Raw genomic sequence first — 22,732 nt, 5'->3', positions numbered from 1 at the left:
CTGGAATTTCTGTCTACCATAGGAAGCTTTTATCATTAAACATTTTAAACATCATATTCATCAGATCACTGAAACGTTTTAAGGTCCACCTAGTAAGCATAGCTGATTTTAAATAAACTTTACTTGTTTTTAGTTATTTAATTTAGGTACATATATATTGTTACGATTTAAATCTCCACCCACGCCCACACAGAACACACCAAGTCAACATGGTTCCATGTGGAGAGGTTTAATGAGAGAAGAGGAGAGGAGAGGAAAGGCTGGCCATGAGCACGTAGAGGGAAGGAGGGGAGATAGAGAGAAGGGTCAGGGAAGAGGGGAAGAGCAGAAAAGAAGAGAGAACAACGGGCAAGAGAGAGAGAGGAGGGGCAAGCAGCCCCCTTTACAGTGTCAGGCACAGCTGGCTGTTGCCAGGCAACTGTGGGGTGGGGCATACCTGACTGTTCCCAGGTAGCTATGGGGGTGGAGCTTAGAGAGAATACCAACATTCCCCCATTTTGGTTTAATTTAAAAAGAAAAGTTAAAAAGGCGATGATGGAACAGGAATAGGGTTGTTGTGATCTCTGACTACTTCCTGATTGCTTTGGAGTGACATGTGTCTAGGAAACCTAGAAAAATAGGTATGGGATGTTTGTCCAGTCTTAGAGCTGACTGTTTCCTTGTTGTCCATCAGATGTGGAACCATCTGAGGACAGGTCAGAAGGAACAGGTCTAATAAAAGCATCTGTATCTGTGAGAGGAGATTGGGACATCTGGAGGTGGCTTCTCTGGAGCTGTCCTGGGTGTAGTAAGCACCTGGACTTGACAGGATGCTGGCACACACATATATATTTATTATAGGTAGAGAATAAGATTAAGTGCATTTGGGAGAAAAGAATTTTTTTCCTTAGATGTACATTTGAAACCCAGAGGAATCCCACCCTTTGGAATAGGTAGTAAGTGGGAACTTTAGGCAGATGTACTTATCTGGGTGGAGTCTATTTGGTCCCTGAGAGGTAGGTCTGAGTGGGGTTTCCTGTAGCTTATAAGTCTACAAAAGAGATAACAACACGAGTTAACAACATGGATATTCTTTAAGATAAGCTTTTTGTGGAGTAGAAGGAAGAATTTGCCCTACAGAACGTGTCCTGGATGTCTTAAAACGGTTTGCCATGACAAAGAGACAGATAGAGAAAGCAGTTTCCAGATCCTGTTTGGAAAGAGTATTTGTTTAGCAACAGAGGGGTTGTGGACCTCCCAGACCCTCCCAGGGGGTCTACCTGAGAAGCTGATAAAGGAAGCAACATGTCTGTGTTAGTAGGGTGGCTGGTTAGAAGCAGAAGGGCTACAGGCGAGCTTTGAGTTTGGGCAAATGGGTGGAGCAAAATAGAGGCTCCCAACTTAGCTAGAAGGTCCCTACCCAATAATGGGACCAGGCATGTTGGCACTACCAAAAAGGAATGGGTGAGAGGTACACCCCTAAAAATGTAACTAAGGAGGGAAACGGGAGAGAGATGCGGGTCCCCCAAAACTCCGTTAGGACTGGGTAAGTGACTCCAGTGTCCAGGAGGAAGGAGATGGGCTGAGCACAAGCCATGATGGTTACTCAGGGCTGGGCTGGTGGTGACAGTGGTTAGGTCCAGAGAATTCAGCCCCTTCATTCATCCATAGCCAAGTCTAGATCTGCTGGAGGGTTATCTGGACATGATGCTCCCCTGTCCTGTGCAACATGAGAGAAATCGACAGCCCTAAGTCCCTTTTGATGGCATCTAGGACATGGCCCCCTTGGTTTGCAGGGTTTAGGGAAAGCCCTTATCCTATGACTTTGTCAACCATGTTTGTAGCAGGAGCCTGGTGGTCCCTTAACTTCAGAAGGCCAGGGGTTCCAGGCAGTGGCTGAGGCTGGTTGGAGAGCCTTTGCCAGCATACAGTATTTTAGTCTGCGAGCCTTCTTATCACTTCTCTGGTACTTTAAAGGCTAGCGCTAAAACTTCTGCCGGTGGAGTCAGGAGCCTTCTCTCTAGCTTTTTAAGTTGTCTTTTAGGTTGGGGTAGCTCTGGGAAAAGAAACAGGTCATCAGAAGTTGTTTACCTATTGGATTTTCAGGGTCCAGATTAGTGTATTGTAGTAAAGCCTTTGTAAGGCGATCTAAAAATTGGGATGGGTTTTCCTGTTTTTCCTAGATGTACTTTTTCAAAATTCACTGGTTTTAAGGCTACCCTGCAGAGACCGGCCAGGAGACAGGTTATAAACATATCTTTGGCTAGGATACCACCTGTGGAATTATAATTTCATCAGGGATCTCGGTCAGGTACTGCCTCAGATCCAATAGGGTGTGTTCTATCTGTTTGATGTATCTCATCTGCATGTATTTTCGCCTGCTCCCAAACTCACAGGCATTCCTCTGGAAGTAAATTATTAGTAAGGATCATGTGTACATCATGGAAAGTCAAGCTATAAGATTGGGTAATATACTGGAACTCTTTAATAAAGACGGTATAGGAACCTGGTCTGCTTTCTATTTGAGAAAGTTCATTCAGCGCAAAAGGCACATGTACCCTGACCGGCTCATGTACCCTGGCCACCTCTGTCAACGGAAGGACCAGTGCTGGGTCAGGAGTCTCTGGCAATGAGGGGCTTGGGGGGTTGGCTATGGTCTTGAAATGGGTGATAAAAGGGGTAAAAGTAGGTGCCAGTGAGTCCTGCAGCTGGCACAGGAGGGGAAGGGTCTGGAGAGTTCGATCGAGGAGGCTCTGGGGTAACCTGGTGAGAAGGAGAAACTGAGGAGATAGCCTGGGTTTTGGTAGTGTGGAAGCAGGCCTTCAGCGAAGAGGAAGCAGTTCGTTAGCTAAGTCAAGAGTTGTTCTGTCATCTGGTGCCTGCTTCATAGCTGAGAGGAGTTGGGTGGGGCTACAAGAGGAACACAGAGAGGGGTGAGAGCAAAGATATATGAATGCTTGGACATAAAGAATCTGTTTCCATGTACTAGACTGCTGGCAGTAATTGTGAAGAGCCCGTAAAACTGAGGAATTTAGCGTGCTGTTATGCGGCCATTTTGAACCAATATCTAATGAATAGCGGGTCCAGACATAAGTGCATAAGTGGATCGATTTTTATGTCCTCAGGTGAGGCCACAAATGTTAGGATTTAAAATCTCAGCCCGTGCTCGGACAGAACACACCAAGCTGACATGGACAGGTTTAATGAGAGAAGAGTAGAAGAAAGGAAAGGCCAGCCGTGAGCACATGGAGGGAAGTGGGGGAAAGAGAGAAGGATTAGGGAAGGGGCTAAGAGCAGAGAAGAAAAGAGAACAAAGGACAAGAGAGAGAGGAGGGGGGCAAGCAGCCCCTTTTATAGTCAGGCACAGCTGGCTGTTGCCAGGCAACTGTGGGGCGGAGCATACCTGGCTGTTCCCAGGTAGCTGTGAGGGTGGAGCTTAGACAGAATACCAACATACATAACTGGTTCCTGAAATAAATTACGTTTACACCCAGTATGACGACAATTCTGACCATATTAAAGAATTTGATCATTTATTAACTTGCATGTTTTAATCATTTTCAACAGTTTAGAGTAAGTGAGTAGCTCTTACAAGATCATGTTCAAACCTAGTTCTAAATTGATTAGCATCTTATTTTCACATTAGCTCTTAGAAATGTAGAACTCATAGCGGGAGTTTTAGACTGAGCATGCTGTAGGTCCAGTAGAAGAATTTACCGGGAAACACAGAAGCCATTGATCCCCACCTCCACCCAGCAGTATGAGGCAGTCCTTAGCTTTTGAATGGTTTGCTGCTAATAAGTACTTGCACCTAAGTATTTGGGCCACAGAGCTCCATAGAGCCAGCAAGCAGGCTTGCGCACATTACCGAAGCGATTGTCTTTATTTTAAGGCACAACAGACTTTTAAATGCCATCTTTAGAGTTCCCTACTGGGCCAGCTTTATTTTAAACATCATTTTCTTTTCAGTTTCTTAGTATTTTGGTTCTTTATTAACCTCTTCCTGCTGTGCTGCCTTGGAGCTTGTTTTAGCCATTTTCCTCTAGAGCCTTAGTTTTGAAGCGGCTTCTACAAAGGCCTTTTAAGATATTCTCTGGCTCTTCAGTTGATAAAAATCACAATGTTTGTAAATATCCAAGGCTATCTAGACATCATTTCGTGTACCATTCTGGCATTGTCTGGCAGCAAAAGGGTTTGTTTTTGTTTTGTTTCTGTTTTTGTTTGTTATATAAACATATAAAGAGGAAGTAATCCATGGGGCAGAGGAAGAAGCTTTAGAGGCAAGATGGCAGACTTCAGTTGGGCCTGGGTGATTTGCCAAAAAGAAAATTGCGCTTACAATTATAGCACTAATTCATTAGATTATTTTTATTTTATTTTTTCTAATCTAAACTAAATTTTTGTCACCTTTGTCTGCGCAAAACCCTAGCCAGACCTCCTCTCATGACATTAAACCTCTGCTGGTCCTTCTGTATTATATTTTAATTAGAAGACCCAACTAGGGATGATGGTCCCTGCTTCTGCTAGTAACTGTCAGATTGTTATCGAATCTGGCCAGAGAGGCAAGCAGTCCCAAACCAGGAGGTAGCTTGGGCTGATTTTCTCCAAAGGATTGTTTTGTTTTGTTTTTTTTAAATCTCTTCTCTTATTTGCTTTTGTTTTTAGCAGCAATGTTATCTTGGCATTTTTAAATGGATTTTTTCCCGTTTAGTCTGCCATTTCAAGTGTAAAGTAAAACAATCAAAATTATTAGAACTTTTGCAGAGATCAAATGACAGCATCCTTGGTTAGGTAATGCAGACTCAATTAATTTGAGGACACATAAGGATAAACAGTTGGCTTAGAAGGTGACATTTGAGATGAAGTTGACATCCAAAATACCTGTTATTTAGTTTGCTTTAAAAACAAATAGCTATTGACCATAGTAGAAAACAACAGCAACAAAAACAAACTTCTTATACGTTACCTCAATTGAGGAATAAAAGTCAAAGGCTTTGATTTACATATTTAATTATATTTATTTATATATTCAGTGATTATAATTTATTATACTCTTTCAGAGTTCTTTCCCACTTTGAGAGGAGGGGCTGTTTTGTTTTCCTGTCTGGTTTGTGTTTTTTTGTTTTTGTTGTGTCACAAAATCAGGCGTATCACCTGTCCTATGACAGCCAAGAAACATTTAAATACACATGCTTGGATTAAGAGAAGGAAAAGCTCTAACTCAGGTCCAGAACCAGCTTTTTAATGAAGCAGAATAGCATAAAACAATATTTTAACATTATCCATAATGGTTGTACCAGTCTGCAATCCCACCAACAATGGAGGAGTGTTCCTCTTTCTCCGCATCCTAGAAAATTGGACATTGAACTGCCTGAGGATCCAGCTATACCTCTCTTGGGCATATACCCAAAAGATGCCCCAACATATAAAAAAGACACGTGCTCCACTATGTTCATCGCAGCCTTATTTATAATAGCCAGAAGCTGGAAAGAACCCAGATGCCCTTCAACAGAGGAATGGATACAAAAAATGTGGTACATCTACACAATGGAATATTACTCAGCTATCAAAAACAATGACCTTATGAAATTCGTAGGCAAATGGTCGGAACTGGAAAATATCATCCTGAGTGAGCTAACCCAATCACAGAAAGACATACATGGTATGCACTCATTGATAAGTGGCTATTAGCCCAAATGCTTGAATTACCCTAGATACCTAGAACAAATGAAACTCAAGACGGATGATCAAAATGTGAATGCTTCACTCCTTCTTTAAAAGGGGAACAAGAATACCCTTGGCAGGGAATAGAGAGGCCAAGATTAAAACAGACACAGAAGGAACACCCATTCAGAGCCTGCCCCACATGTGGCCCATGCATATACAGCCATCCAATTAGACAAGATGGATGAAGCAAAGAAGTGCAGGCCGACAGGAGCCGGATGTAGATCTCTCCCGAGAGACACAGCCAGAATACAGCAAACACAGAGGCGTATGCCAGCAGCAAACCACTGAATTGAGAATAGGACCCCCGTTGAAGGAATCAAAGAAAGAACTGGAAGAGCTTGAAGGGGCTGGAGACCCCATATGTACAACAATGCCAAGCAACCAGAGCTTCCAGGGACTAAGCCACTACCTAAAGACTATACATGAACTGACCCTGGGCTCCAACCTCATAGGTAGCAATGAATATCCTAGTAAGAGCACCAGTGGAAGGGGAAGCCCTGGGTCCTGCTAAGACTGAACCCCCAGTGAACTAGACTGTTGGGGGGAGGGCGGCAATGGGGGGAGGATGGGGAGGGGAACACCCATAAAGAAGGGGAGGGGGAGGGGGATGTTTGCCCGGAAACCGGGAAAGGGAATAACACTCGAAATGTATATAAGAAATACTCAAGTTAATAATAAAAAATTATCCATAAAAACTGAACCCAGTGAGCAAGGGAAGCAACCTGGACACAGAGAAGGCTCAGAGTCTGAAATTCTGAGCCCTGGTTATTAAATCAGGTAAACAGCCAAATCAGTGCACTGGTCAGTCTCACCATGCTGGGATTGCCCTTCATCCTGCCCATTTGGGGCCACTCTTTTTCCCCTGCAGTGCTGTGCTCCTTGAGAACTTTTCACTGCCTACCTTCCTGTCTGATGGCGGCAATTATTCAGTGACTTATCCCAGCCAATAGCCAGCAGTGAACTCAGGAAGGGATAAGGAAGTTTTTGAGCTGCTGAGGCAGGTAGCGTCTGTGGCCGGTGGCCAACAGCAGCAGGTTTCAAAATAAATAAATAAGTAAATAAAACAGAAAAAGAATAAAAAACAAAAACAAAAAACCTAGTAAATACAGAACACAAAATGTTCAAGGGACAGATTCAGAAAAAAAATGGAACAAGTCAACATAGAACATAGACTATTCATGTAATCAAAGAGACCAAACACGCATTGGCCACCTTCATTCATACATTTAAACGTGCTTGACTGATTTACCGTCTCAAATCCCAGTGTCCAAGTACCAGGTGGGCAGAGAGACTTCTTGTTAGTGCTCATGGGCAGGAGACAAGCAAAGCACAGAATCAGACGTAGAGCACCAAGAACCAGGCACCAAAAACCCAGGAGGGCAGTGCAATGTCTTTCCAGTGCCCTGGACATGAGTTCACGTACCTTGTCAGACACCACTCTGCCCGGCAAACAGGATTCCGCCAGAAATAGTACCAGATGTCACAGAGATGCGGAGACCTCTTCAGATATGTGCTTACAAGTTCCTTTTGGTGCAGCCGTCCACTCCAACACTCCCAAAACGAAAGCACACCTCAGAGCCATGGAATATTTTCTTTCAAGGTAGGCACCTCCTTAAGGCTGCGCTTTAGCTCTGGAGTCTAGGGATAAAGTTCCAGATTCAGAATTTGGGTTGACGTCTTGACCATGCAGGGGCCTCTAGTTGATAATCCCACCCAACAAGAATAAAGATCTTTTAGTTGAATTAATCAAGCTTTTTTTCCCCCCTGTCTTTTGGGCTATCTCCCTAAAGCAGGGTTTGAGAGAGCAATATCAAAGACAGGAGTTAATAGAGTTTATGTTAGCCCCCACACTGAAAGGCTAGGCAGCTTCTCGAGGTTTTTTTGTTTGTTTGTTTGTTTTGTTTTGTTTTGTTTTTTTTGGCTATATATGAATTTGACAGGACATTTTAAAAACATTTGACAGAACATCATGTCAATGTGAAGGTCAGGGTACAGGGTACGGAACATGTCAAACTGAGAAAATAGGTCAAGACATGGTCAAACCCAAGTTTTAAGGAAAACGTGGATGAACTTATTTGATCCTGTAATAAGGTGGCTTTTAATCTGAAGATGGAGTCAAGCTGCTCCATTTGGAGTGTGTGTGTATATGTGTGTGTGTGTGTGTGTGTGTGTGTGTGTAGTATGTGTGTGTTTTGTGTGTGTTTTTTGAATCTGTTTTGTTTGTGTGTTTTGTGTGTGTGTGTGTGTGTTTATGTGTGCATTGTGTACATGGGGGTGTAATTCAACAGGAGATCATAATAGTTATATATTCCACATTATGTTTCCCCTTTCTTTTCAGCTTTCTAAAATCTTGAAGTATATTCCAATTAGAGGACCTGTCTAGTTCATTCCCATAGAGGATCCATGAAGCAGTCCAGTGCGAATGTTGCCATTTTCCAAAAGGCATGTTTTGGCAAACTAAAACTGGGGTGCATACACCCAGGCTGTCTTGAGCAAAATGACACCACAGCTTTGGGTATACTAGTCTGAGCTTTATCAACAGACAGACACATGCTCAGCACTCCACACCTACTTAACCCTTCTGTGTTTCCTCATATGTAGAGATGTTAAAAACAATAATTGTGTGATAAACTGTTATGGACAGAAAAATCATAAGATATGTATAAAGTATTTATAGCGTGCCTGGCACCCAGTCACGATTCCACAAGACTTGGTATTATAACTACTATTGCTGGGCAGCATTTTAAATTATCCACATTTATGATGCCAAGGAAACCACGGCATAGAAAACTAAATTAGCTTTTTGACAGACACATGAAATGGTAGTCTTAATCATATGAAAGTTAAAATTTAACACATGTGCGAGCGCATGTGTGCATGCACACACACACACACACACACACAAATGGAATTTAAAGAGTTTACATATCATTGACATTGTATGGTTTAATGATCCATCATATTTTATCAATACCAAGATGGTTAAAAATGTATCTTCTGAAACTATGGCATCTTCAACTGGAGAAATAGGTAGGATTTATTTATACTGCATTCATGAGATTGATAAGCATATATCTCCTTTGACTTCATGTTCTTGGAAAGATCTGATTTTTGTGATTCATAGATGCTACTAAACTCTGCACCTTTTAACCTCAAATCACACCTCCTGGTTCTGAGGGGTTGCTAGAAACAAATACTTTTCTTTTCTGGGACCTGTACTAGAAAAGCCTTCATCTAGAATCCATTGCAAAAATGAGATAAAAAATATATTCATTAGCCAATTAGACTTTCAGCCACTTGTCATTAGCTAGGTCTAGATGGTATGAAATGAATTTTACATGCAATCACTGGAAAATTATCAACACGTAACACATCATAATTTCTGTGTTTTGTTGGCCCAAGTGAAAATGTACTCTTTACTAGTCATCCCTCTTCAACAGTCCTAGGCCACCTGCTTAACACTTGTGAAAATAATTTAAAATGTCTAGAATTCTCTCTTTTCCTACACAGCACATATTTTAACTGTGAACAACTCTTGTTCTAGCCCCAATATATTTTATCCATCTGCTAAAATTGAAACACAGATAATACATCCCAATCAAACCAGCACCATTACTCATGAAGGAGTCCTTGGTTTTATGATTTTGCCAAGTTTTGAAATCCTTACATTGCCTTGAACCCTTATGTGAATTGTTCCATACCATGAATATTTTCGTCAGCTTTATTAATTTTCAATACTGGATTTGTAAGATTTTCCCATAATGATTCTCGTAGGCATCATTCATCCTCTGTATGAAGATAGCTCTAATACTACTAACTTTGGAAGGACAGTCTCTTCGTTATCAATGGAGACCCAGAGGCCAGAACATCAGGAATACTGAAAATAGTAAAAATAAATGAAAACATATATGTACTGTCTTTACTGGAGAATTATACCATGAGGAACTTACACAAAGTCATTTAAACAATTTTATAAACACAAATGTTCAATACAGAATTGCTTTCCTGCTAAAATTTGGCAACATATGTGTTTATCAATAACAATTTGTTAGATTGATTTTTTTATAAACAGAAAGGATTGAGTAGTGACAGAAACGGAGACTTGCACATTAAGCTGTTGGAGATCCTTATGTTTACAAGGGGAAGATTGACAGTGATGAGAATATTCTGCTTCATATACTACTGTATTGAGTTTTATGAGCAACTGATCCTATATTTTATAAGGATTAATTTCTATTTACACTCTTATAACAGGAACATATGCAACTTGACTTAAGTGGTAAAGGATTGTAAAAAAAAATGTGAACAGAGATGTCATTTTTGAAGGAAATAAGCAAGATTCTGGTTGGTGTGAGCTAAAACGTGAGGCTGTGTTAAAACAGAAGGAAATCAGTTCTCCAACAAAGTCCTGTTACAGGTCTGGTTGATTCTGAAGGGTTGCAACACTGTCAGGACAGAACAGCAGTGCTCAAACCTTAGTGAATATCAGATGAAGGGATTATTAGAACAACACTGAGGACTCTAGATGTAGAACAACAGTAAGGGGACTGGAGTTGCAGAGCATGCTTTTCTGTACACCTGTTTATGATATGCATGATCTTAGGTTCTATCCCCAGCACTGCAAATGAAACAAAGACAACACAGACACACAGACACACACACACAGACACACACACACGCAGACACATACACATACACACACACAGACACAGACACACAGACACACACACACAGACACACACACAGACACACATACACAGACATACACACAGATACACACACACAGACACACACACACACAGACACACACACACAGACACACACACACACACACATACACACACTGGGGACAGACACATTGACAGAGATAGAGAGACAGAGAAAGAAACAGAAACAGAGGGACAGAAACAGAAACAAAGAGAAAGAAACAGAAACAAAGAGAATCAAGCTATGAGGACACAAAATGTAAATGTCTAATGAGCTCCCGAAGATATGGATGCTGCTAGCCTGAGAACCACACGTTGAGATTCATAGCCCAAGAGGAAGTACTGGCGATGAGGTCTTGGTAAAGGTTAGATTGGGGCAAGACGAGCAGTGCCTGCCCTGGGAGGGCAATGTTGGAAGCCCCGAGAACCACCCTACACACAGTTACTCATTAGACCTTTGCTAATTGGATTCTAACATAATTGTTCTGAGCAACTGGCTCATAGTTGGATTCTTTAAGACCAACCAATAACAGGCATGCTCCGTGGAAAATCTTAAACCCAGGGCGCATATAGCAGATATGTTCCTCTGAAAAGGAACAATACCTTCGTAATGTCTCTGTGAACCTAGCCAGCGTGAATCTGGAACACGAGTTATGGATCTTGACTGCTTGTAGGTAGGACTGAATTTTACCCCTTTGGGGACGAGGCCAACCCTCGGTTTAAAGGAAAAAAATAATGAAAATGACCTACTCTTTGCTCTAAATATTAACCGAACTCACTCATAAAGTTGGATTTTCAATATTACTTTACTTCTTCAATCCTGCATCAAATGGTGAAAAAAAAAATTACATTTGTTTGATCAACTCAAATTATGTTTCTACCACACTCTCTATAGAAACAGTACCCCAGTTTAATCAATTTGATCCGAACTATCAAATGTCAAGGATTAAGCTCTTTGCTCAATCTTATTAGTTTCTGTCCTATCAAATAGTTATCAAAATGGGAAATAGGGATGGCAGTAAGACATGGGCTACTTTGTCAACAATATCCAAGAGTTCATTCAAAATAATTCAGGCTCAAAATAAAAAAAGCAGTTAGTCGTCGTGGTCACAGTTGAATATCTATATTTTTGTCAGAGAGGTATTCCGTGAGAAATAGTGAAACACAGATAACTATGTATCTCTTGCTTCATGAACTACTGGATTACTGATTTTAGCAATAATTTAATTGCCATGGGTACTATTGTGTATATCGGGTACTTGTTGCAGAGTGGGTGTGAGAGGGTGACAAAGGTTTAAAATTACTGACAAAAAAAAAAAAGAGAGAGAGAGAGAGAGAATGCAAGCCAGTAAATAGGCAAGGTGGACGAGTGGCATTTGCAGATGAGCAGCACAGTGCTGGCTATTAATACCAGGGGCTGAATCACACTTGATGCATCCTTGTTTTTCATCCAGGAGGAGGACTTTAGCACCAGAGAAATGAGTCATTTTGAACTGCCCGGTTGCCATGGATTCCATTGCCCTAGAGACCTCCCATCTCCTACAGAAACCATGGTGTGCTTCGCTCACATTAGGAGCTCTCTCAGGGCTAGAGTGTCAAGTTCTCCTTTCCTGGACACCTCTAAGGCAGAAAATAACAGTTTTGCAAAAGTGAAGAAAATCCTCTCTTTTCTAGACCAAACTACTAAGTTTGATTCTTTTTTTTCTTTTAAGCTAATGCCATTAAGAGACGTGGGTGGGTGAGGGCGAGGGTCAATGTTGATGCATATTTGCGAATAATTAACTTCTCCTGTGATATCGTAAGACTTGTAACAACCGACTGACCTCTTTCCTATGTATAGATAGATTATGAAGATGTACATTATCACTTCAAATGCTTTGTCATTTTGTCCTGCTCTGTAATGGACAGTAATGATCACATTAAATAATGATAACAAAATGAGAAGCCTATCCCTACGATTTGCTCCATAAACTTGTATTCCACATAACGACTCACAATTATGAAAGTAAAAACTAAGTTTTAGGTGACCGCAACATAGGCATTTATGTGTTAAGGTTAAGTATGATATATGATGCAGATAATGTATATAAATTCTTATTTTTGTGTTTAGGTTTTACAAGACTTAGCACAAGTGGGAATTCAAGTTTATTTAAAATGAGACTTTTTGCTTAATAAGTGAATAGTAACTTAAGACCACATTTCTTTAAAATATAAATTTAAAAGTATGCAAAAGTAATTTATAATACTTCCTTTACACTTAAATATATTACATATACAACCAACCAGAGACCCCAGGGATTAAACCACTATCCAAAGTGTATACATAGACAGACCTATGGCTCCAGCTGCGGACGAGGCAGAGGATGGCCTTGTTGGGCACCAGAGGGAGGAGAAGCCCTGAATATCTCAAAAACACACTAAGTAATGTTTGAGCAAGAATCTGTTCCCTTCTGTGGTCCAGCCAAGTGGACACATAAATTCACAGTGATGACGGCACCGTAGCACAGAAATCTGTTCCATTTATAATGCAGATGAAGAAAAAACCCTACCTCATTTAGCCAACGGTGTACAGGTGTCTTACAGACAAGCGCAGTTGATAACTGATACCGTGATTGTAGCCACCTCACACAACTGGATTTCCTCCAGATATCTTAGAACGCCAAACATCATTTTCACATGATACACTCTTAGCAAATTTAGTCAAATGCTGATCCTGGAAGAGATAAAAATTAAGAACTAAGTCATAGAACTCTTATTAAACCAGTTTATATTAGCACAAACTACCAATTCAATCATATTGCAATCATAGATATTATTTCTTATTAAAATATTTTTTTCTGTCTCCCATTACTTTTTAATCTGTTTCATCCTACCTCCACTTCCTCTTCAGAGATTCTGTTTACCTACCAATCCTTTGGAAAATTCCTGGAAGGTATCTCCACATTTCCTTTTAGCATTCTGTGCTTCTACCTGTAACCAGCCTTGTTCCTTCCTATTCTTCTTGGTTACCTATCACACGAGCTCTCATACCATTCAGTTTATGGTTTGTTTGTTTGTTTTTTAGGTTCCTTTTTTCCTTGTAGGAAAGTTGCACCATGAGAGAAGAGCGGAAATCACCTTGCTTCTGATCTCGTCCTATGCTATCAGCCTGTGTCCTCTGAGCCCACCCTTCATCTAGGTTTTAGTGATCTTCCTTTAATTAATCTCTTTAATTTCTGTGGCACATGTTGATTCCTTCCTACCACCATATAGGCGACCTGTGCAAGGTGCCAATATATACATTGTCATTTATGTGTGTCTAACTTGTTTCCTGGTTTACCTGTTGTCATTTTAGCAGACTGTAAGTGGTGTTGTGTTATAGACTGTTTCAATTCAATTAAGTTTTCCTGTACTTTGATTTATTTACTTAATATTGTATTTTAAGCTTGATCCATGATGCCATATGTACATTGAAACAGTCGCTTCTCAGTGGTGCTATCATCTATTAATTATTTGTCCTCACAGAGACATTAACTGGGTTCTTTCAAATCTCCATCAGCACAGTACAGAGTGCCAAGAACTTACTGACAACTCTCTTTTTGTACTGGTGAGAATCTAGTATATATATATACATGTATGTATATATAGTAACTATACGTACAGTTGTATGTGTACAATATGTTATCAATACATATGTAATGCATATACATATGTCTATGTATATAACTATCATACATACATACACACACACATATACACACACACACACACATATATATATATATATATATATATATTTGTAATTTGAATTCCAAATTGTCACCAATGTCTGCAATGTAAAATTGTATTTTGGCCTTTAGTGTCTACCTTTCTGATGACAACCATAGCTTCCTGGCCTTTATTAGATTCCTCTTTTCTGTATCAGCACACATATTTTAGTTTGGAATAACATATTTTAGCATTCGCTGATAATTTTCGAGTCTTCCAGGTACCTAACATGTTTGTCACAGCCAGATATAGATAATCAAAACATACTCTTTCATACTTCAATATGTCCTTTACACTGTCCATTAAACCTCATGATGAAGAAAATGTTTCATTTTATGTAAAAGAATCAATATTTTTACCTTATGGGTTAAACTTTGAAGTCTTAAGAGGTTCTTCTCTGGCTGAGGATCATGACGGATGCTGATATCAGCATTTGGGAGGCCAAAGCTGATATCAGACAACATTCCAAGATGCAGGGTGGCTTGGCTTATTTAATACTATTTTTAAAAGAAGAGGAGGAGGAGGAGGAGGAGGAGGAAGAAGAAGAAGACACCATTCATTCTCTTCTGTCTTAATAATAGATATTCTACTTTTGTCTCATATTTATATATAAATTTTCCTGAAATCTACCATTATATGTGTAAATAGGTTTAATCCATTTCCTCCATACAGTGAGTCAGTTTTCTTAATATTATCTATGAAGCAAACTCCCTTCTGCATTCTTTACGGAGCACTAGTAACCATATGTGAACACACGGACAGACTCGGAGGACTTTATTTTATTTTACTCCATATTTGCATCTATTTTCCCCACACCCTCGTGTGTGTGCTATGGATGCACATGATGTAAATGTTCATGGTGTATGTGTACATGTGTGTGTACCCATGCTCAAAAGTGGGCGGAAGACGTCAAATGTCCTAGCTATCTTATTACCCTAAGACAGCATTGCTCATTGAGCCTAGAACGAGGCTGGTGACCCGAAAACCCCAGTGAGCCTCCTGTTTCTGGGCTTCAAAGAGCTGGAGTTGCAGGCATGTATGTAACTGTGTTTAGCCTTTCATAGGAGATATGAAGATTCAAAGTCAGGCCCTCATGATTGACAAAGTGCTCTTTCACATTGAGCACACCGAGCGTTCTCACCTCTGCTTACCATGTTCGTTTGCATATTCTGGGAAACTAGTCATTGACCTACTTTTTTTTTGTAGGATAAATTATGCCTATTTGTGACAAAACATTTGAAGACATCCATGTAATACAATTGCCAGCCAAGCCAGGTCTCTCTTTCCAATTACGCCTAGCCTAATGCTCAGACTCTGAATACACAGAGCTGAAATTCCACGATGTGTCTAGCCTACTTTGGTCAGGTAAAATTCTGACCAAAACCAATATACAGAGGGGGGGGGAGCAAGGGGAGATGATTTGGTTTACGCTTTCCAAATCTCAATCCATCATTAAAAATATCAGAATGGAAACTCAAGAAGGAAGAGAGGTCAGAAGAGAGGAAGAAAGCTGACTATGGGCTTGCTCTCCGGCTCCTGTTCAGCTATATTCCTTATACAGGCCTGCCACCTGCCTAGGGATGCTAACTTTGCTCTGGGCTCTCCTGCATCAATTGCCAATCAAGAAAAAAAAACCTGCAGAGGATAATCTGATGGAAGCCATTCTTAACTGAGAATGCCTCTTCCTAGATGTGTAGAGGTGACCACCAGGACTACTTGACATGCCCTCCTCTTCCTAGATGTGTACAGGTGACCATCAGGACTACTTGACATGCCCTCCCTCCTCTTCCTAGATGTGTAGAGATGACCACCAGGACTACTTGACATGCCCTCCCTCCTCTTCCTAGATGTGTAGAGATGACCATCAGGACTACTTGACAATGGGGTTACTCTAGTTTGCACTGGTGTCTTATTGCATAGTTGTGAAAATTGGGCATTTTAGTCTCCTGAATTCTGGATGCCCAGTGTACTTATTGGAGTTGTAGAACCTCAATATAACATAATAAAATAGAAGATTTCACAGAGGGGAGTGCTATGAAAACAACAAAAAAAAACATTTTAAGTAATAATTATTAAAACTATTTTGAAATAAAAATCTGTTAGGCAATAAAATGAGGGCCTGGGGATCAAAATAAAACAGCAAAGCAAGTCCTCCACTCACATGGCTTTAAGTTCTTGTCCACTGCAGAACCCTAGATCTAGAAAATGCATCTAGACCATGAAAGGCATCTGAACTGGAAAACCAGATACTTATTCTAGGGATGGGTTAGAGATGGTAAAATAAACAAATAAACAAACAAACAAAACTGGCATGAGAGAGAGAGAGTCTGTGTGTTTGTGTGTGTGTGTGTGTGTGTGTGTGTGTGTGTGTGTGTGTGTGTGTGTGTGTGTTTTCCTGTTATGGGAGAGTCACAAGTTTCAAATAATCTTCAAATTTATAGTTTAGAAGCATGCTTAGAAAAACAATTCTTCAAAAATGCTTTTAAACTGTCAATACTTTTTCCTTCCTACTAAAATTAGAGTTACAATTATAACAAGGTAACTTATCCTTACTGGGCAAGTGGATCCCTTTCTCCTATAGCCATGGTGTCTTCTGGAAAAGGGAAGTCCACATAAGCCTTAGATAACATAAGGAAAAACAGCAGCTTCTGGGAAATTTAAGGGAATTCCTGGAAGCAGATAGAATCACAAAGTCAGAGAAAACAGTAGCCCCATACATGAAGATATGAAAATTCCTGTTAAAAGCAGTTTCACTTATAACCAAAGCTCAGAGTCAATAAACACCAGGAACCCAGGACGACATCCTCAGGGTAACTAAAGCCCTGTGTTCTGTCTATAGCAATTTGTCCTTATGCCACTATGTAAGCCGCTGACTACAGCTAATGTCCTCCCTAGCAACCATCCCTTAACCCCCACCAAATAAATCTGAGTCTGTACTAAAGCAAATGATCTTCCAGGACAAACTTTGTCCTGCTGTAAAGGGAGGGCCGAGAAAAGGTGTAAGAGCTGGAAAAACTTTACACTTCACAAGAGGAAAAGAAACAAGGAGATCAACAGGCTTCAGCTTCCTCCTAGTCCATAAATACATGACTGTCTAAAGCATGAATGCATGTACATTATATATACATATATAATATATAGTCATATCATGTCATTATATCATTACACATGTATATGTATGATCATAAATGTCATTATATACTATATATTTTATCTGTAATATATATATATATATCATAAAATATCTCCAGCCACAGCCCTCCTAACTGATGACTACAGAGTTAGCAAGAGGCTATCACTCTGAAGGAATCTTCACAACACAGCTATCCCCCTATAAAATTTCAACAGGAAGCAATTAAACATTGAGTATCATATGCAAGTGTGAATAGTTAAAATGAGGCTCTTAGGAAACACTGCACCATAAAAAGTTTGTGTTATAGAAGATAATGTGTATACGTGTGTATGTGTACGTGTGTGTGTGTGTGTGTGTTTAGAAATCTCAAAAAGAAACAAAGACCTTAGCAAACATGATAACAGAAATTAAAAATAAAAGTAAGTCAACAAGTGTGGTACATTGTAACTAGCAGAGGTTAGAATAAGTTGCAATAACTCCCACCCTAAATGATATTGGGGTAGAAGAGAAAGGAGAAATGAATGTAAGAAAAGAGAGGAGATCTTGAATCTGTATGCAGATATTTACTGCTGGGTAAATTGGAGTCTTATAATGGCCTGTCAAGGCGGATTTAATTATTATTCATTAAGTAGATAAAGAAGCAGGTACAATATTTGAATCTCTTGAGTCCAAAGCTAAGTGTTTGCTCTTCCTGGCCTAGCCTGTGGGTGACAGTTGACTGTAGCCTGCTGGGGAGCAGCTGTAGGTACATCAGGATGATGAGGATACTCAGGAGGACGGCGCGAGCATCAGTGCATCTCCAGGCAAAGCCAGAGAGAATGATGATCCCAAGAGCGCAGCTGAGGCTGCTGGACCTCCAGAAAGGCTTCCTTGGGACAACCGTTTTCTGAGACAAGAGCGTTTACGAGGAGCTTTGAAGTTGCAGAATTTTGGTTCTCATTCCCAGTAGTTGTGACTGAATCTACAAGAGAATCCCCTTTATAAACAACCTAGATAATCAGCAATAGTAATTTGGGCAAACAAGGGGAAGGTGTTATAGAGGCCAAGGCACTTAGAATTCTCAGGGTAAAATTCTAGAAAGAAAAGCACTTGGAAGCATATGGTCTTTCTCAAAGCTTCAGCTAAAAATGGCTCAGAATATGTTTGTAAACAAACTACTCCAGCAGGCTGGGGAGAGTTGCCAAGGCAACTGGAAAGCTTTAGGAGATGAGAGACAATTCAGCATCCCACTCTGAGCAAAGGGTTTTCAGGACACAGAGGGTGGTAAGTACCATCCACAGAACTGTTTTCTCTCAGGAACAGAACTGAATTAGCTAACACATAGAAGAACAGGAAAGCAAACCTCGAAGCCAGATCAACCTATTTCCAAGTGATTTAGCCCTGCCAGCCAGGCTCAGGGTTCTTAGAGAACTAACCTATACTTTAGAAGAACAAAATTAATATTGGGATCTAATAAAAATCACTAGACACACAAAGAAATGTGAAATGTTTGACAGAAACATGTACATCAACCATACATGGGTTAAAATTAGTGGTAGGGATTCAGGAAAATTATAGCTATATGGTATATTATATTGCATAATCTCTTAATATTCATAGAAGATTAATGTGCAATCATGTTTGAAGATTCACAGAAGATAGAAAAAAGATACAAATAGAATCCCTAAATGCAAAATCTGAAATGTCTGCAAGACAATATTAAATAAAGTTTGAAGACCTTATGCTGCCAAATGTCAAAATAGCATATGGGGAGAAAAAAAGAAAAAAATACAGGCACCCACAACCTGTGATGTATGTTATAGATTTGCACTTGGAACCCCTGATTGGGGAGACAGTAATGTTGGAATTGAAGAAATAATGGGGAAGAATTTTCGGCATTTGATGACAATGATAAGCTCATGGAAGAAAAAAAAAAAGAAGGGGGTAGCCAGTGAGTTCAAGCATGAAAATTTGAAGAAAATTACCCCACTGTTCATAATTTAATTACTTAAAATCCATAGTAAAAAATAAAAAAGATCAACACTCAAGAAAAGATAATACGCATATGAAAAGACAGAGATGAGGAGAGTCTTCGTTGTAATCAGCAAGATTAGAGGAACAAGAAAAATGCTATAGTAGGAAAGCTAAACCCCAGAATGCACCTCCATAGAAACCTGGGTTAAATAACTCCCCCGATACATGAACGAATAGGACGAGCCTGCTTCTCTGATCAATAGTTAGGTTAAGGGATATTTGTATAAATCAAACATAACTTCAGGAATACTGTTACAAATATGAGCATAGTCTATCCCCATGTTTCTGCAATGTTATCCTGTCATAAAAACGACCTTTAAAAACCATTAAGTCGAATTCCAATGGGGATTGAGATGCCAAAGATGGACTGATGCAAGAAAATTTTAATATTTTAAAGCTTCTTTCCAAAACAAAAAGAGTCGCAGCCCCACGGTGGCTCTGACAGTCGGCCACAGCTAGGCATGCCTCACTTAGAAGCTGGGGGTTTCCTTTGTCGTTCCTTCTTTTTCTGTCTCTCTCCTCACAGAGCCTCTCTCCCTATAAGTAACCAGAAAGCAAATGTATGGCCCTGAAAGCAAATCTCTGAGGGTTTTCAGGGTCTCCAGAGTTGTCGTTGCCCTCTCCCGGAGTACAGATGGTGCCTTGTGACATCTCGCAGGCACCTTGAGACCAGGCAGCGGAGTTCAAGGGCTTAGGCATAAATCACACTTCTCGGAATTTCAGTCCTCAGCACTGGATGGCATTTCCCATTCACCTGACTTGTGACCATCGCATTATACCGTAGAAGATATTTTTGATGATGTTCATGGTCTGTTTCCGATGAAAACACGAAAAACCTCCATATAGCACTTGGGACTTTGCGGACATAGGCGCATCGATACAAAGACTTCTAAACTTGTTTTTGGCATAATGCCCTTGACAGTGACAAAGGCTCCCACCTGCCCCTCAGAGAAAAGATGCATATGGCTCAATGCTAATTAGCATCAATTACGCAAAAGCTCTTTTTGAAGACCGGGTCTGGCCCTCCCTGGCTGCAGGTGCAGCATTAGCCCTGTGACCTTTTACTCTGCGATCAGACACCAAGGGGAGGAGTGGGACCGGTCAGCAGGGACTGAGGGACTGTTTATCTCCTTCAGGAATCATTGTTTGTCCTCCGCTATTCATGTCAGCAGAGGCATTTTCCTCCTGGGAAACTCACGAGAGAGGCTGAGAGATTTCATCTGCCTGGTTGCTTTCTGGAACTTTGCGGCCATGCACCTGGCCTCATTTGCTCCGTGTCTTCACACTCGTTCTGAAAGAAAGAAAACCCACTTTCTTACAAGGAACAAAAACATGATGGAGAGAACACAGGTGGCTGGAGGCTGACTGACAGGCTGGGATGGAAAGACCGCTCCTGGGTCTGCAAATGCAGCTTCTGGCCTCGGCATGCATGAGGAAACTGCTGTGGGAGAGTGGCTCACCAGTCAATAGCAGTCAAAATGCAACAGACAGCTCTTCACTTAGGGGCTCCAGATAATACAATAGCAACTCACTACATGAACACTCGCTTTATGTTTTTGCTTCACGCCAAATAAGAATGACATACTCACGCACGCGCGCGCGCGCGCGAGCGCACACACACACACACACACACACACACACACACACACACACACACACACACACACTCCTCCACATGTGTGCTCCTGGAGGGCTGACAGACCTTACCCTACTAACTCAACCACAGTACTCAAGGCCATTCTCAAGGTTACTGTGGGTGCTGGCAGTTGCAAGAGAAGAAGACCCCGCAGGGGAGGTGGGGCGGAAAAACTTGTTCCAAACTTCGACCAACCTGAAGTTACACTGAGGTCTTTTCACCTAAATAAAGCCCACACCTTCTGTAATAGGAGGAGCCAAGGGTAGACTTCTGGCCCTAAGGGGTGACCTTTTCAGTTAGAAGGCAGCCAGGCTTGTGGGTACTTGCTTAGAGAAGAACTGTTCTTTGCCACCAGATCCTATGTACTCTAGGAGCCTAGGCATGTATAAACTCCTCAACTCTAGGTTAGGGAGCTCTTCTCATGGGCTCTCTACAGTCACAGTTTGAGACCTGCCCAGTCCTGTAAGTCATGCTTGGCAATCTGAAAAGAGTTAATTCTGCTGACTATGGAGAAAAGATGAAGCCCTGCAAATGACAGGTTCTCTGAAATTGATTGGCCTTTCTTTGACATCAGCTGACCGGAACTGACATCGGCTGAGGGAACTGTAGATTCTGTTCTGATTCACAGAGACTATGAGATCTGCATGGAGTCACCTAGCCATCCAGACCAGTTCTCATATGTTGAGTCATGGTCTCTGTGTGCCCTAGACACTCCTGGATGGCTTCTCTACCAGAACCTTCCCAGACTCAGACAACATTGACAGCCAGGATGGTTAAGTCTCAAATCACCAAGGAAGCACGCCCATTAGATTCCCCAGGGGGGAATGTTTTGCCCATGATGGTGTCTCCCTTCCAGCTCTTAGACAAGATGCCTGCCCCTTCCCGTCCAGTGCTGTCTACACATGAGGTCCACTTATGTTAGTAAATCTATAATAACTATTTTCCAAGTGCAAAGTATCAACATACCTATACTCATAAGCAAGGTTTTTAAAAAAATATGAAGTTTTCCACATAAAAAATCCAGTTTAAAAAAAAAAACAGTCTTTTAGTCTCTGCATGAAACTGAAAACTCACTTAAGCTCCTAGTTAATATGGCCACACATCGATAGTCTATGCATATGAAAGACATAGAAGACATTTCCCCCACTGAGGGACCAACTTAAAGCCAGATGCTATGCCACAGCAGACAACTTTGCCCTGAAGCTTCCCTCCATTACAGAGTTCCCAGAGAATTTCAAACCTTCTGGTTTACTCCACAGTTTGATCAACTTGACGGTTCTGTATGTCTGATAGAGATTTAAGGTAGCTTCTTTTCTTGATCTTCTCATCCCTCCGTCTGTGCCTCTGATTTCTGGAGATGAAGGAAAGTGCCTCTGGTATGCTCTAGGCCCTGTATTTAAAATTACCTTCTTCTGTCCAATTGTACCCTCCTCCACAGCAGGAAGCTATGCTATTTTATAAACCAAATAGGCCCCTGCCTATTTTACCTAGGTCGGTATGGATGAAAATGCTACATGCAAGCCAGGTTGCTTGTAGCTGGAGTAGGGATGAATGACCAAAACCTAACTAACACAGAAGAGGTATTTTAACTGGGCCATGTTTAAATAGGACATATTTAACTGATTGGGTCATGATAGCTCAATATGTGGAAAATGAAAAGCTTTGTACCAATCCAAAGGCAGTTACTATGAGAAGAGCAGTGGCTCCTGCTGGTACACACTTTGCCTGCCCCAAGGGTATTTACAACTGATACCCAGGAGACAGTTTCAGACTGCTATTCCCAGCCCCTGA

The 22,732-nt window shown here is 40.9% G+C and overlaps 1 protein-coding gene across 14 annotated transcripts in view; it reads right to left on the bottom strand.

Annotated features, from left to right (window-relative positions):
• LOC147998712 (uncharacterized) overlaps window positions 1-22,732 on the bottom strand; it is a 184,257-nt gene that overhangs the window by 94,848 nt on the left and 66,677 nt on the right. For 5 of the 14 annotated variants that reach the window (XR_015646023.1, XR_015646022.1, XR_015646032.1 and 2 more), the window contains exons 2-6: window positions 20,504-20,596; window positions 16,713-16,828; window positions 12,962-13,125; window positions 9,408-9,583; window positions 7,130-7,344 (exon numbers count right to left, since the gene is read on the bottom strand). The gene's annotated coding sequence lies outside the window, so the exon portion shown is untranslated. Of the gene's footprint in view, window positions 1-7,129; window positions 7,345-9,407; window positions 9,584-12,961; window positions 13,126-14,518; window positions 14,657-16,712; window positions 16,829-20,503; window positions 20,597-22,732 lie in introns of all 14 variants that reach the window. The other 9 variants (XR_015646031.1, XR_015646030.1, XR_015646021.1 and 6 more) reach the window with 6 other exon arrangements.

This window comes from Rattus norvegicus, chromosome 20 (assembly GCF_021556685.1).
Source record: "Rattus norvegicus strain SHRSP/BbbUtx chromosome 20, alternate assembly SHRSP_T2T, whole genome shotgun sequence".
Classification (NCBI taxonomy): domain Eukaryota; kingdom Metazoa; phylum Chordata; class Mammalia; order Rodentia; family Muridae; genus Rattus; species Rattus norvegicus.
The sequence above is the reverse complement of the archived record's forward strand: the minus strand, read 5'-3'. Positions and strand labels throughout refer to the sequence as shown.